At 33.6% G+C, this 14,002-nt stretch overlaps 1 long non-coding RNA gene across 1 annotated transcript; it reads left to right on the top strand.

Moving 5' to 3' along the window:
- The first annotated feature begins 10,458 nt into the window (after positions 1 to 10,458).
- LOC131173991 (uncharacterized) lies at positions 10,459 to 12,788 on the top strand. The gene is made up of 3 exons (XR_009144341.1): positions 10,459 to 11,056; positions 11,803 to 11,860; positions 12,436 to 12,788. It is a non-coding gene; the product is annotated as an uncharacterized LOC131173991 (long non-coding RNA).
- The last annotated feature ends 1,214 nt before the right edge of the window (positions 12,789 to 14,002 follow it).

Below are 14,002 nucleotides of genomic sequence, written 5' to 3'. Positions count from 1 at the left end.
ATATTCATTACAACTAAGTACCATTTTAGTGCTTTACATTGGAATTCCAAATCAAATAGAATTAAGAGTTAATAAATTAAATAGGAAGAAGAATTATATTAGGAAGAAATAAAAAAAGAAAATTTGTATGGTTTCAAATTCACGTTGATTTGTCCAAATAGGAAGTGTTGAATTCCAAATCCCGTGGGACTTTGGATTAGGTTGTTGTGTGTGTCATGAAAGGATTATACATCAGTTATTTATGTAGAATGACTTATATGGAATGACAAATCAATAATGAACAAATATATATATATATATATATATATATATATATATATATATATATATATATATATATATATATATATATATATATATATGTAAAGTGGGTCTCAAAAATTGTAACCATCAGGTGATTATTTATTTATTTTTTAATTTTAGTAACTATATTTGTATATTTGTCCATCTCTCATTATTTTACCATTTCATGTAAGGTGCTGACATGGTATTACAGTTTCACTATATAATTTCTCGAAAGGCCATGTTTTATGATGAGTGAAAAAGATATAGAAGGAATGCATTAGTAGTAAGTTCTGTAGGACAAAGAGAGTGGATTGCCATTGAAGCTTGTTAAAGTTAGCAGTAGAAGACCATTAGTGCGACAAATTGAGACACTGCAATAGCGTGTAGTGCATGAAATCGGTGTGCCGTGTTGAGTATTGTGTAGCCATGTGAGGTATTATTTTGCGAGGAAGAAAATAAATTAGTGTTTTTTTCTTTTTTAGTGGATTTATTGGGGAGTAGGCTTACGTTGAATCGCTTTAAAATTTTGTATCTTTAATTTGTGTGGATGATTTTCATGGTAATTAGTATCAGAACTGTGGTTCAAAATGATGAGCATAAAAAGTTTGAGGTGGAACAATTTGATATGAAAATAATTTCGGTCTATGACAAAGTACTGTAAAGAATGTTCTCGTGCAACTAGAATTAATCAAAGTTTTGAATGAGAAGCAACTGACAATCATTAATAATGATAATTGGGATGAGCTTCACCAAAAGGAAGTGAATATGATTTGATTGACATAACGGTAATAATGTGAAGCATTTTGCTAATTGCTTTATAGAATAAAATGGACAACCTATACATGTCAAAGTTACTCACAAACCATTTGTACTTGAAGAATGAGCTGTATCAACTCAAAATGAAGGAATGTATTGATGTGAGAGATCACCTCAATACCTTAAATAAACTAATTATCCAATTGGTTAGCATTGTAAAGGTGGATGATGAAGATAAATTCCTTTGACTTTTGACCTCTCTCCCATAGTCTTATAAAAACTTGGTGATGACCCCAATAGTTGATAATGAGACATGAAGGTGGAGAAAGTTATTGTAGTTATTTTAGATGATGAGAAGATGAAGAAGCCGTGTAATGGCAATAATGGTGGAACTTTTATTACTAGTTTGTGGCAGAAGCAATCCATATGAAACAATTCGAGAAGAAATAGTAGATTTAACTTGAGACCTCAAGTAGACCTTGTAAATAAGAAATGCTATTATATTATCATGAGAAGAATCACATTCAATACATTTATAAGAAGATGAATGAAATCTTGTAGAGTTGAAATAATTCAAGAAGAGTCATGAAAAAGAAGGAACTGTTGCAATTGCATGTGATGAAAATAGTGACAATGATGTTTTGAATATGGATGATGGTACGGAAAAGGCAAAATATCCATTGCAAGATGGGTGGTTGATGAATTTTACTTGCCCATTTTATTTTTGCTCAAAAAATGGGTGCTTTGATGCCATTGAAGAGTAGAAAGGAGAACAAAGAAGCTAGATAATAGCAACAAGATGGAAATTAAAGGTGTTGGTAGAGTGAATATCAAACTACATTGAGATCTTGTGAAATCATTTGATGAAGTGAGATATGTTTTTTAATTTAAAAAGAGCTTAATTTCCTTAGATAAGTTGCATTATTTGGTTTTGGGTTAGTCGATATGCTCTTTTGACAGGAAAATGTGAGTTAATGTAAAAAATTTCTACAAATTAAAGGAAGTACTTGATTGAAAGAATATAAGTGAAGGCAAAGGATAATATCAATAATAAGAGTACAATGAAATATTTAAAAGAAAATTGAGAATATTATTAAAAATAAATAAAAGAAGAAAAGAGAGAGAGAGTTATGTTAGAAATAAAGAAAAAGAAAATATAAAGAAAAAGAAAAAAGAGAGAAAATTGTAATGATTTGTTCAAATAGAAAGTGTTGAAGTCCAAATCTATGTGGGACTTGGATTAGATTGTTGCGTGTGTGCCCATAAAAAACGAAGTATTATGATGAGTAAAAAAAAAGATATAGGGGGAATACATTAGCAGTGAGTGGCACAAAGAGAGTGAATTGCCTTTGAAACTTGTGAGAGTTTGACAGTAGAAGCCCATTAGTGCCACCAATTGAAACACTGCAATAGCCAGGCCGTGTGAGGTATTATTTTGTGAGTAATTTGTCGAGGAGAAAAATAATTAGTATATATAAATTATTTTTTTATTAATGAATTTATTGTGGAATAGATTTAGGTTAAATCACTTTAAAATTTTATGTTTTTTAATTTATATGGATAATTGCACACTACTTCATAACTGATACATGATTAAGGGTTGAATGGAAATATTCTCTAATAAGAAAATGAAGGCTCTGGTCAAAACAATTATTTACAAATGGCTTTTCTTTTGAGTCTGCTCCTTTTCTCAGGGAGTGGGAGGGAGGAATTCACTTATGGACTTTTCTATATATATATATATATATATATATATATATATATATATATATATATATATATATATATATATTATTTTTTTCCAAACGGCCTTCTCTTTCTCATACACACACATACACGCCTACTATCATTTGCATGTGTATGTTTCTTAAGACAAGCAGCTTTTTCTTTTTAATTTCTTTTCATATAAGGTAATTTACTTGTTCACTTTATTTGTAGTTATAATGATGTGTCATCTCGAGAGAGAGAGAGAGTGGCCACACTAACCATTTGTTGAGTAAGATCATGGGGGAATTTACCGTACAAGGGTGAGTTAGAAATAAAAATTACTAAAAATGGGTGCGGTATGAAAAATTTACGAGATCAGGGCGAGAAAAGTCAAGAGCCCTAAAAACGCTAGTATCAGTAGCGTTTTAATATCCAAAACGCTATTAATAATAGCGTTTTGTGCGGATGGCATCCAAATTAAAAAAAAAATAAAAAGAAAAAAGTAGCGTCCAGCTTTTGTTTTAGTTTTTTTAATATTTTAAATAAAATATAAATATTATTTTAATAAATAATATTATAATAATTAATATTATAATATATATTATTAAATATTATAATTTTATTTATTAAAATAATATTTATATTTTATTTAAAATATAAAATAAAATAATTAAAAATTAAAAAAAAATTAGACACTGTAACAACCCTGAAGAAAAAAAAAAAAAAAAAATGAAAGTGATCTGACTGTTGGCGTGTGACAGTGGGTTTCCCACTGTCACTGCCAACATTTATTAAAAAAAAAAAAAAAAAAAAAATTTTCAAAAACGGGCGGAGGACGTTCCCCCCCCCCCCCCCCCCCATTTCTCTTCTCTCCCTTTCCTTCCCTCTCTTCTTCTTCTTCCTTTCTCCGGTGACCGGCCGGCGACGTCCCAAGCAGCTCCCCACCGGCGACCACCAGGACCACCAGAAACGGCGGCAAGAGAGGGAGAGAAGAGAGAAAACGCGCGCACAGTGGGCAGCGGCTTTCCGGCGCGATTCCGGCTTCATCCGACGTCCGATCGAGGCGATTCCGGTGGCGTTGGAAAGCTTGTTCCAAGAGCTTTCTTTTGATACCAATTTTGAAGCAAATGGAGGTCGGATGAGTGAGATATGGAGGAGAGAAGTTTCGGGTTTTTTTAAGCTTTTTCGTCAGATCTACGACGATCCGACCGTTGGATCGACGATCCGAGATCACATATGGACTGAGGAAGAGGAGAGGAACATGGGGATATGATCAGATTCGAAAAATGTTGCCGGCGACCGGCGGCCGGCCACCGTGCGCGGTGGCTCCGGTGAGCTATGGAGATGGTTCAACTTCCAGAGGCTTCCTCGCAAATTTTTGGAATTTTTGAGACACAGATAAATTTCGGGTAAGACAATTTCTATTATTTCTCTGTATGTGGAGCATAAATAAAGTGTTTTTTAAACAGGAAAAAATTGGAGAAAAATTCTAAGAAAAATATATGATGAAAGTAAAATTATTTGGAGATATTCTACGGTGTTAGTTGAATTTTTGAGTGATTATAGAATATTTTTGAGAAATATGGATGGATTTTAATTAGATTTTTAGCATATGGGCATATAAGATTGTTTGAAATTTAGATAATTAAATTTTATATAATTGGTTGAAGCTTGAGGATGGAGGTTTAAATATGTGAATATTTAATCGGGTTGAATTAAGAATATATTAGCTGTTGGAAACTTATGGCATTGAGTAAAATTCTTGAATAAAATATTCATGGGTGACTAGAAAATTACAATTCATTTTGCAATAGTCTTATAATATTATTAAGGACCGTAGGGCAAAATTTTAGAATTTTTAGAGCTTGTTTGAGTGGATTTTTGAAAAATGTCAATTATAGGGACTAAAACGTAATTTTTGATATTTTGAGTATTGTCTGATTTGGAGGGGCCATGTGATATTGATGAGATGTGGTTGTGGAAATTGAGAATTTAGAAGTGCTATTTGAGCCTTTTTGTAGGTTGGGTAGGTCCTATGTATAGGGGAGACTCTGCCGGATTTTCGACACGACTTAGGACGTATTTGGTCTTTTTTCTTTGTTTGTATTGAGTCAAATTTATTAAATGATTGTAATAAAATTGTCAGGTGAGCCGGGACAGCCTTCTTCCTCCGCCCAGCCGCCACAGTGATTGTCGTCAAGTCTGTGAGTAGAATATTAATTTTAATTGTAATTTCGATATTATTATATGTTCAAGCATGCCCATGCATCACTTATATGCATATATTTATGTAGTTAAACTCTAGGCACGATTTATGTTGCACTCATAACTGTTGATGTGCCATGGATGTTGTTGTGGTAATTTGGAGCAGTGTGCGTGCGTTGGCGTGCGTATGATGTGGTGTGGACTATGTATAGGACGGGGTAGTCACGGCTTGAGTAATTCGCTGGGACCCGATCCTTCGAGGGGTGGTCACGGCTTGAGTAATTCGCTGGGACCCTCGATTTGGTTATTAAGTGGAAGTCCGAGCTTGAGTAATTCGCTGGCACCAGGTTGGATTTAAGAGAGCTGTATAGGGGATCAGCTCCCATATGTTATGATTGATACTACAGGGTGTGTGAGTGCTCCAAATTACCTTTTTGATGTTATGATGTGAAAATGATGTTGATGTTGCATTTCACTCTACAGGGTGCATTAGTTTTAGATAGTTATAGAGATTATGGTTAAAATTGATATTTTACTCTCTGAGTCGAACGCTCACTCCTGTTCACCATATTTTTCCAGGCTACAGGAGGAGACATTTTTCAGAATAACCTGTCCCTTTCCTCTCAGGTTATGAAAAGATTACTTAATTGTATTATTATTCTCTAAATTTGTAATTTAGGACTCCGCATGTGCTAGTAGTAGCATTAAGCCTGTCAGGGACTGTATGAATTCAAGTTTTTGTATTAATAAATGAAAAGAAAAATTTTATGAGTTTTAAATGGTTATAAATGAGGTAACAGGGTTGAGCTGGGCTCCCCTAATTTTTGTTTCTGATAATTTCTGGGTTAAGTTGGCCCGAAATAAAATTTTAACAGTGTAATTTAAATTATTTTATGTGCATATTGGGCTTAAATTGTGGGCCTGGTTATGGATTTGAGGAATAGTTAGTCTTACTACGGGCCTCGGGGCTTTAAGTCGCCTGTGTCCTAGTCCGGTCCTACCATAGGTTGGGTCGTGACAAAGTTGGTATCAGAGCTTAGGCTCTAGATTCATGGGAAAGAATATACTTGGGAGTGTAAAAAGAGTCTTGTTAGGATGTTACATGCGGAGTATAGGATTCTGTTTTGTCTTTTTCTGTAATTCTTTACTTCTAGATTCTGCGTTATACCTCAGGAAATGTAAAAGTGCCTCAATTAGTGTCTTGATTTTCGTGGAGTACATAGAAATGTGAAATAGAGTTAGTAGACATGTGAGGTCCCTCATGAGGATACGTACTCCAAGAAATGCTATGTTTCTGTCTGTATGGGTTTAAATGGTGTGCCCATTTCGTGCAAGGCACGAGTACATAAAAGTGAGTCTTGAAAGTACAGTTGCCCTAGATAAAGATGAGGATACCGCTGCTGGCAGTCATCAGTGGGTGACCCAGTCAGAATAAGTTTATGATAATAGAAGATTCAAGAGAGATAAGAAATTAGGAGACCTAGTCGGTCAGGACGTATCGTAGTAACTATACAATGTTCTCGATGTCTGCTCTGTAAGCTGCAGATTACAGTACCGACATGAGATTATTGTGTAGAGCTACGTACTTTCCTATAGTGCTTATGATGAGGATGTTGCAGGCAGTCTCTGTTTTGGTACAGTAATGCCAGAACAGAGTTCTATATCTGCAAAGGAGTTGGGAACTCCTGGTTAGGGATTTAGAGCTAGAATATCGAAGGTCACAATTGGGTGGTAACTAGAGTCAGTGACTCGGTTACCCTAGCATGAGCTAGAGTTACAGTAAGAGTTGCAAAGTAAAGGTGACACCTATAGAGTGAGACCATCTAGTCTTCGGTATGGAATTTTGGATGGTTTTTGCAGTATGACAAACATTTTGCTTAGAGCTTAGTGAGAATAGTATACCTTGTGTGTATCAGTATGGAATAAAGTACAACCCTGCTACCTAGAGAAGGTCGAAACTATGAATATATGATTTACAGAGCTATGATATGATAAGAGAGACATTAGTTTGACATGGTTTTGGGCAAGGTGGTAAATGTAGTACCTTTGTTGCAGCAAGTTAGGGTATAGTCCTATCTTTTCAGAAGGGATCGAAAGTTATTACTAATAATGGTGACCCACAAAATAGTGCCCTAGATGGGACTGTAGAGTGTGGTAGAGAGTAGTTGGCTCGGGTACCTGGAGAGGATACAAGTTCCATTATAGGAATCATATATAATCATATCACGATGGATGTAAATCCTTTGAATTGGATGACGGGTTTGGGTGCCCGAAATCTTAAGTTTTTGAATTGAGTAAACATGGAAAATAATAATAATAATAATAAAAATAATAATAAATAAAATTACTGCAGAATCAGTTCTCGAGGTAGTAAGGGTATTATGTAAGCTAAAGGATAAGAATAGAAATCATACGATAAAGGTATGACTGCAATTTCCTGAGTTCCTTTCTGACTTCATATTGTTCAAACAGTAGTATAATCTAATTATAATAGTGTTAAGAGTAATAAATTAGCGAAGATAAATCACAGAAAGCCAATGGATAGAGGAAGTGCAGAATGAAAGTTTGGACAATTGATTGCAGATGCAATATAATCTAAATGCCAGTGGGAGTACTAGCTAGAGTGGTCAAAGGACCAAATCTGAGTAACACAGATATGTGATAACATGATAGAGACTCTGGAAGATATAGTTAGCAGGTACAGCTGTCATGTTAGGAAGAAGAATGGAGCCAGGGATAGAATAGTCAAGTTCTATTTTGGGTAAGACGAAGGAAATAAATGAAAGGACAACCTAAAGAGCGCATAATAAAAAGGAACAAAGTTAAGATATAGGGTAGGCTAAGTGTTATTTTTGGCAAGGTGAATGACAAGGATGGAGAACCCAAAATGGGACCATATTAGCAAGAATAGTGATGGAGGTATGGAATACAATAATAATGAGTAAAAAGTAGAAGGTGTGCGATGATATTGCGGACTATCTAATTAGGCAGAGAAAGAGAAGTTAGTAAGCAGTAAGTTGAATAAAAGTCAATCTAAGAGATCAAATAGGTATGATAAGAGGAAAAGAATGATAGATAATGACACAGAGGCTTTAGGTTAGACTTTTGAGATAGTGAGAAGGTAGTTAGAGGTTCGTTATGAATGTCAGGCAAACGTCTTTAGTGTGATCAACAGAATCACTTTGTAGTGAAGCAATAACGATAGGACAATAGTAGGGGTAGAACGAAAAGTGACAAGTCTGGGTGATTATAAATCACTAGAAAGTTCAAGGATCAAATTAATGACCCTAGATAAGGGTGGAATTAGTGTTGGAAGAATCTATTAGCGAGAGAAATCTTTCAGGATTCAACAAGGGTTAAGGGCACAATATAAACGATGATAGATATGAATCATAGGTCGAGTATAAGTAAAGTTAATAAATTATAAAATATTATGTCAGGAAGGACGATGGTACAGTAAAGGGTTCATACAGATGATATCTTATAGGTAAAGGACAATTATGCTAGGAGATGACGAAATTTGAAGAGAAAGACCAAGAAACATAGGTTAAACGTTGTTATATGGACAATTGGGCGTAATTGAATATAAGAGGGTATTTTTCTTTCTTTTCAAGTTTAGCTTGTGCTTTTGGTTCTAGAAGGTTATATAAGGAACAGAGACTGAGTCAAGGAGACCGAGTTATTTGAGAGTTTGGTAGGCACCAATTCATATACAATTTCCTGATATGAGAATGACAGTAAGTGCATACCTAATGTTAAGTATGAAAGGACGTTCAGAGTAATGGCAGGAGTTAAATTGAGTTAGCTACTAAGGCTTACGACTGTTTTAAACCATGAGCTAGATGAAGTACTATTTATGGATGAGTTTCAATAGATGAAATTGTTGCTGATGGATAATTTGAGGTTGAAGTTTAGAAAGCTATAGGCAGTATATGTGATTATATTAAGGAGAACGAACACATGAAGTATTTTATTTAGAATTAAGGCATGGTACACATTTCCCACAGCCGTGTTAGTTCAGATGGAACTTATAGTTTTAGGGGCTCCTATCCATCCAGGATGAGCAATTTCCTACTGAGGTTAGTGGGGAATGATAATGTTCTGATAGTTAAGTTGGAAAAAGGGAATACAAAAAGAATTTTCTGTGGTTAATTATAAGTGTTACATAAGGTGAAGAATGTGCTGGTAGGAGTAAATCGTAAGGTTGGAATTCTCAAAGTAATAGAACTGATAATTAAGATAAAACTAAGAAATAAAATGAAAGTTAAAGTTGATGATGGGATGGACATCCTTGAAGGAAAAAGGTGTAAGGGTGAAATGGAATTAAGATTTAGGAATAAATGCAGTAGGTTGAAAGGATATCAACAATAGCAGAAATAGGAAAAAGGAAGTGGATGAGATTCAAAGGTTAGGAAGAAAGCTTGTAAAGCTAGTTATAATGACGAGGATAAGGAGGAATAGGTATGCTAGGACCACACTAAGAGATGTTTAAAGTAAGTTATTATAAGATAATAGATTAAGGGAGTAATGGAGCCTCGATCTGAGTGTCAATGTGTCAGAAGTAGGCCACATACTAAGAAGCTAAAGGAAGAAGTCTAGATATTTCCATTCCAGAGAAGGAGTGAGAATCGATAAAGTCGCATGGATTGAGTTGTCAGGGAATATAAACACTTTTGTTACCTGGAAGGAGGGACCCGGTTGCTTTCCAATGTTGATAAATGATACACTTGGCCCCTGGAGGAGACTCTACCTGACTAGTTACATAAAATGGACAGAGGTTGGTCTAAGTACCTTAGTAATGACACAAAAGGAGATTAAAAAATTTGAAATATCATGGGAGTGAGAAGATTTATAGGTATTGACCACTGAGGTCATAAGACGAGTGAAGATCTCGAACAAGATGCCTAGATTAGGTGCTACAGGAAAGCTACTCATAGGATACCATGAAACAAGGAGCATAAGTTATGTCATTGGGGAAAACAGAGATTATTGAAATAAAGGGATGAGGACTGAAATCACCAAGAGACACGTTAGGGCGTAATAAAAGTGAGGTAAGCACCAAAGTTGATTGAAGTTATGAGACATTAAGTCAAGAACAGTGAGGTATAGCGAATACTTGAAATGTCAGAAAAATGGTCAATGAATAGTTACGAGATAAGAGCATCTCTAGAAAGAGATGATGACAAATAGGACACTATAGTAGAATCAGAGAGCGGTAGAATGCCATATATAATATACGAAGAGTTTGAAGAATAAATGTTTTACCCATCTCTGCATAGCTGGAGGAGTAATGATTGCACTTGTTCCGATAATCTTCTTTTCCATATTTCTTGTTTATTCGAAAATTCGAGGACGAATTTTTCTTAAGGGGGGAAGAATGTAACAACCCTGAAGAAAAAAAAAAAAAAATGAAAGTGATCTGACTGTTGGCGTGTGACAGTGGGTTTCCCACTGTCACTGCCAACATTTATTAAAAAAAAAAAAAAAAAAAAAAAAAATTTTTCAAAAACGGGAGGAGGAACTCCCCCCCCCCCCATTTCTCTTCTCTCCCTTTCCTTCCCTCTCTTCTTCTTCTTCCTTTCTCCGGTGACCGGCCGGCGACGTCCCAAGCAGCTCCCCACCGGCCGGCGACCCTCCGGCGACCACCAGAAACGGCGGCAAGAGAGGGAGAGGAGAGAGAAAACGCGCGCACAGTGGGCAGCGGCTTTCCGGCGCGATTCCGGCTTCATCCGACGTCCGATCGAGGCGATTCCGGTGGCGTTGGAAAGCTTGTTCCGAGAGCTTTCTTTTGATACCAATTTTGAAGCAAATGGAGGTCGGATGAGTGAGATATGGAGGAGAGAAGTTTCGGGTTTTTTTAAGCTTTTTCGTCAGATCTACGACGATCCGACCGTTGGATCGACGATCCGAGACCACATATGGACTGAGGAAGAGGAGAGGAACATGGGGGTATGATCAGATTCGGAAAATGTTGCCGGCGACCGGCGGCCGGCCACCGTGCGCGGTGGTGCCGGCGGTGGCTCCGGTGAGCTATGGAGATGGTTCAACTTCCAGAGGCTTCCTCGCAAATTTTTGGAATTTTTGAGACACAGATAAACTTCGGGTAAGACAATTTCTATTATTTCTCTGTCTGTGGAGCATAAATAAAGTGTTTCTTAAACAGGAAAAATTGGAGAAAAATTCTAAGAAAAATATATGATGAAAGTAAAATTATTTGGAGATATTCTACGGTGTTAGTTGAATTTTTGAGTGATTATAGAATATTTTTGAGAAATATGGATGGATTTTAATTAGATTTTTAGCATATGGGCATATAAGATTGTTTGAAATTTAGATAATTAAATTTTATATAATTGGTTGAAGCTTGAGGATGGAGGTTTAAATATGTGAATATTTAATCGGGTTGAATTAAGAATATATTAGCTGTTGGAAACTTATGGCATTGAGTAAAATTCTTGAATAAAATATTCATGGGTGACTAGAAAATTACAATTCATTTTGCAATAGTCTTATAATATTATTAAGGACCGCAGGGCAAAATTTTAGAATTTTTAGAGCTTGTTTGAGTGGATTTTTGAAAAATGTCAATTATAGGGACTAAAACGTAATTTTTGATATTTTGAGTATTGTCTGATTTGGAGGGCCCAGGAGGGGCCATGTGATATTGATGAGATGTGGTTGTGGAAATTGAGAATTTAGAAGTGCTATTTGAGCCTTTTTGCAGGTTGGGTAGGTCCTAGGTATAGGGGAGACTCTGCCGGATTTTCGGCACGACTTAGGACGTATTTGGTCTTTTTTCTTTGTTTGTATTGAGTCAAATTTATTAAATGATTGTAATAAAATTGTCAGGTGAGCCGGGACAGCCTTCTTCCTCCGCCCAGCCGCCACAGTGATTGTCGTCAAGTCTGTGAGTAGAATATTAATTTTAATTGTAATTTCGATATTATTATATGTTCAAGCATGCCCATGCATCACTTATATGCATATATTTATGTAGTTAAACTCTAGGCACGATTTATGTTGCACTCATAACTGTTGATGTGCCATGGATGTTGTTGTGGTAATTTGGAGCAGTGTGCGTGCGTTGGCGTGCGTATGATGTGGTGTGGACTATGGATAGGACGGGGTAGTCACGGCTTGAGTAATTCGCTGGGACCCGATCCTTCGAGGGGTAGTCACGGCTTGAGTAATTAGAAGGGAAACTCGATTTGGTTATTAAGTGGAAGTCCGAGCTTGAGTAATTGCACCAGGTTGGATTTAAGAGAGCTGTATAGGGGATCAGCTCCCATATGTTATGATTGATACTACAGGGTGTGTGAGTGCTCCAAATTACCTTTTTGATGTTATGATGTGAAAACGATGTTGATGTTGTATTTCACTCTACAGGGTGCATTAGTTTTAGATAGTTATAGAGATTATGGTTAAAATTGATATTTTACTCTCTGAGTCGAACGCTCACTCCTGTTCACCATATTTTTCCAGGCTACAGGAGGAGACATTTTTCAGAATAACCTGTCCCTTTCCTCTCAGGTTATGAAAAGATTACTTAATTGTATTATTATTCTCTAAATTTGTAATTTAGGACTCCGCATGTGCTAGTAGTAGCATTAAGCTTGTCAGGGACTGTATGAATTCAAGTTTTTGTATTAATAAATGAAAAGAAAAATTTTATGAGTTTTAAATGGTTATAAATGAGGTAACAGGGTTGAGCTGGGCTCCCCTAATTTTTGTTTCTGATAATTTCTGGGTTAAGTTGGCCCGAAATATAATTTTAACAGTGTAATTTAAATTATTTTATGTGCATATTGGGCTTAAATTGTGGGCCTGGTTATGGATTTGAGGAATAGTTAGGCTTACTACGGGCCTCGGGGGCTTTAAGCTGGCCCAGGTCCTAGTGCCGGTCCGGCCCATAGGTTGGGTCGTGACAGACACTACTTACAATAGCTTCCAATTTTTCTTAAACTTTTTAATTATTTTTCTTTTATTTTTTATTTTATTACATTTTAATTTAATTTTAAATTAAAAAATAATATTTATAATAAAAATATTATAATATATATTATTAAATATTATAATTTTATTTATTAAAATAATATTTATATTTTATTTAAAATATAAAATAAAATAAAATAATTAAAAATTAAAAGAAAAATTGAACGCTACTAGCGTCCAATTTTTCTTAAACTTTTTATTTATTTTTTTTATTTTTTATGTTATTAAATTTTAATTTAATTTTAAATTAAAAATTAATATTTATAATAAAAATATTATAATATATATTATTAAATATTATAATTTTATTTATTAAAATAATATTTATATTTTATTTAAAATATAAAATAAAATAATTAAAAATTAAAAGAAAAATTGGACGCTACTTACTGTAGCGTCCATTATTTTTTATTTTATTAAATTTCAATTTAATCTTAAATTAAAAAATAATATTTATAATAAAAATATTATAATATATATTATTAAATATTATAATTTTATTTATTAAAATAATATTTATATTTTATTTAAAATAAAAAATAAAATAATTAAAAATTAAAAAAAAAATTAGACGCTACTTACTGTAGCGTCCAATTTTTTTTAAATTTTTTAATTATTTTTTTATTTTATTAAATTTTAATTTAATTTTAAATTAAAAATAATATTTATAATAAAAATATTATAATATATATTATTAAATATTATAATTTTATTTATTAAAATAATATTTATATTTTATTTAAAATATAAAATAAAATAATTAAAAATTGAAAGAAAAATTGGACGCTACCTATAGTAGCGTCCAATTTTTCTTAAATTTTTTATTTTATTAAATTTTAATTTAATTTTAAATTAAAAAATAATATTTTATAATAATAAAAATATTATAATGTATAATATTAAATATTATGATTTTATTTATTAAAATAATATTTTTAATTAAATAAAAAATTAAAATTATTTTTCAATTAAAAATTAAATTAAATTAAAAATTAAAATTAAATTACATTACAAATTTTTTATATTTTTTTAATTTAATTTTAAATTGAAAAATAAT

Source organism: Hevea brasiliensis, chromosome 15 (genome assembly GCF_030052815.1).
Source record: "Hevea brasiliensis isolate MT/VB/25A 57/8 chromosome 15, ASM3005281v1, whole genome shotgun sequence".
Taxonomy (NCBI): domain Eukaryota; kingdom Viridiplantae; phylum Streptophyta; class Magnoliopsida; order Malpighiales; family Euphorbiaceae; genus Hevea; species Hevea brasiliensis.
Note: the sequence above shows the minus strand (reverse complement) of the source record. Positions and strands in the feature narration are given on the sequence as shown.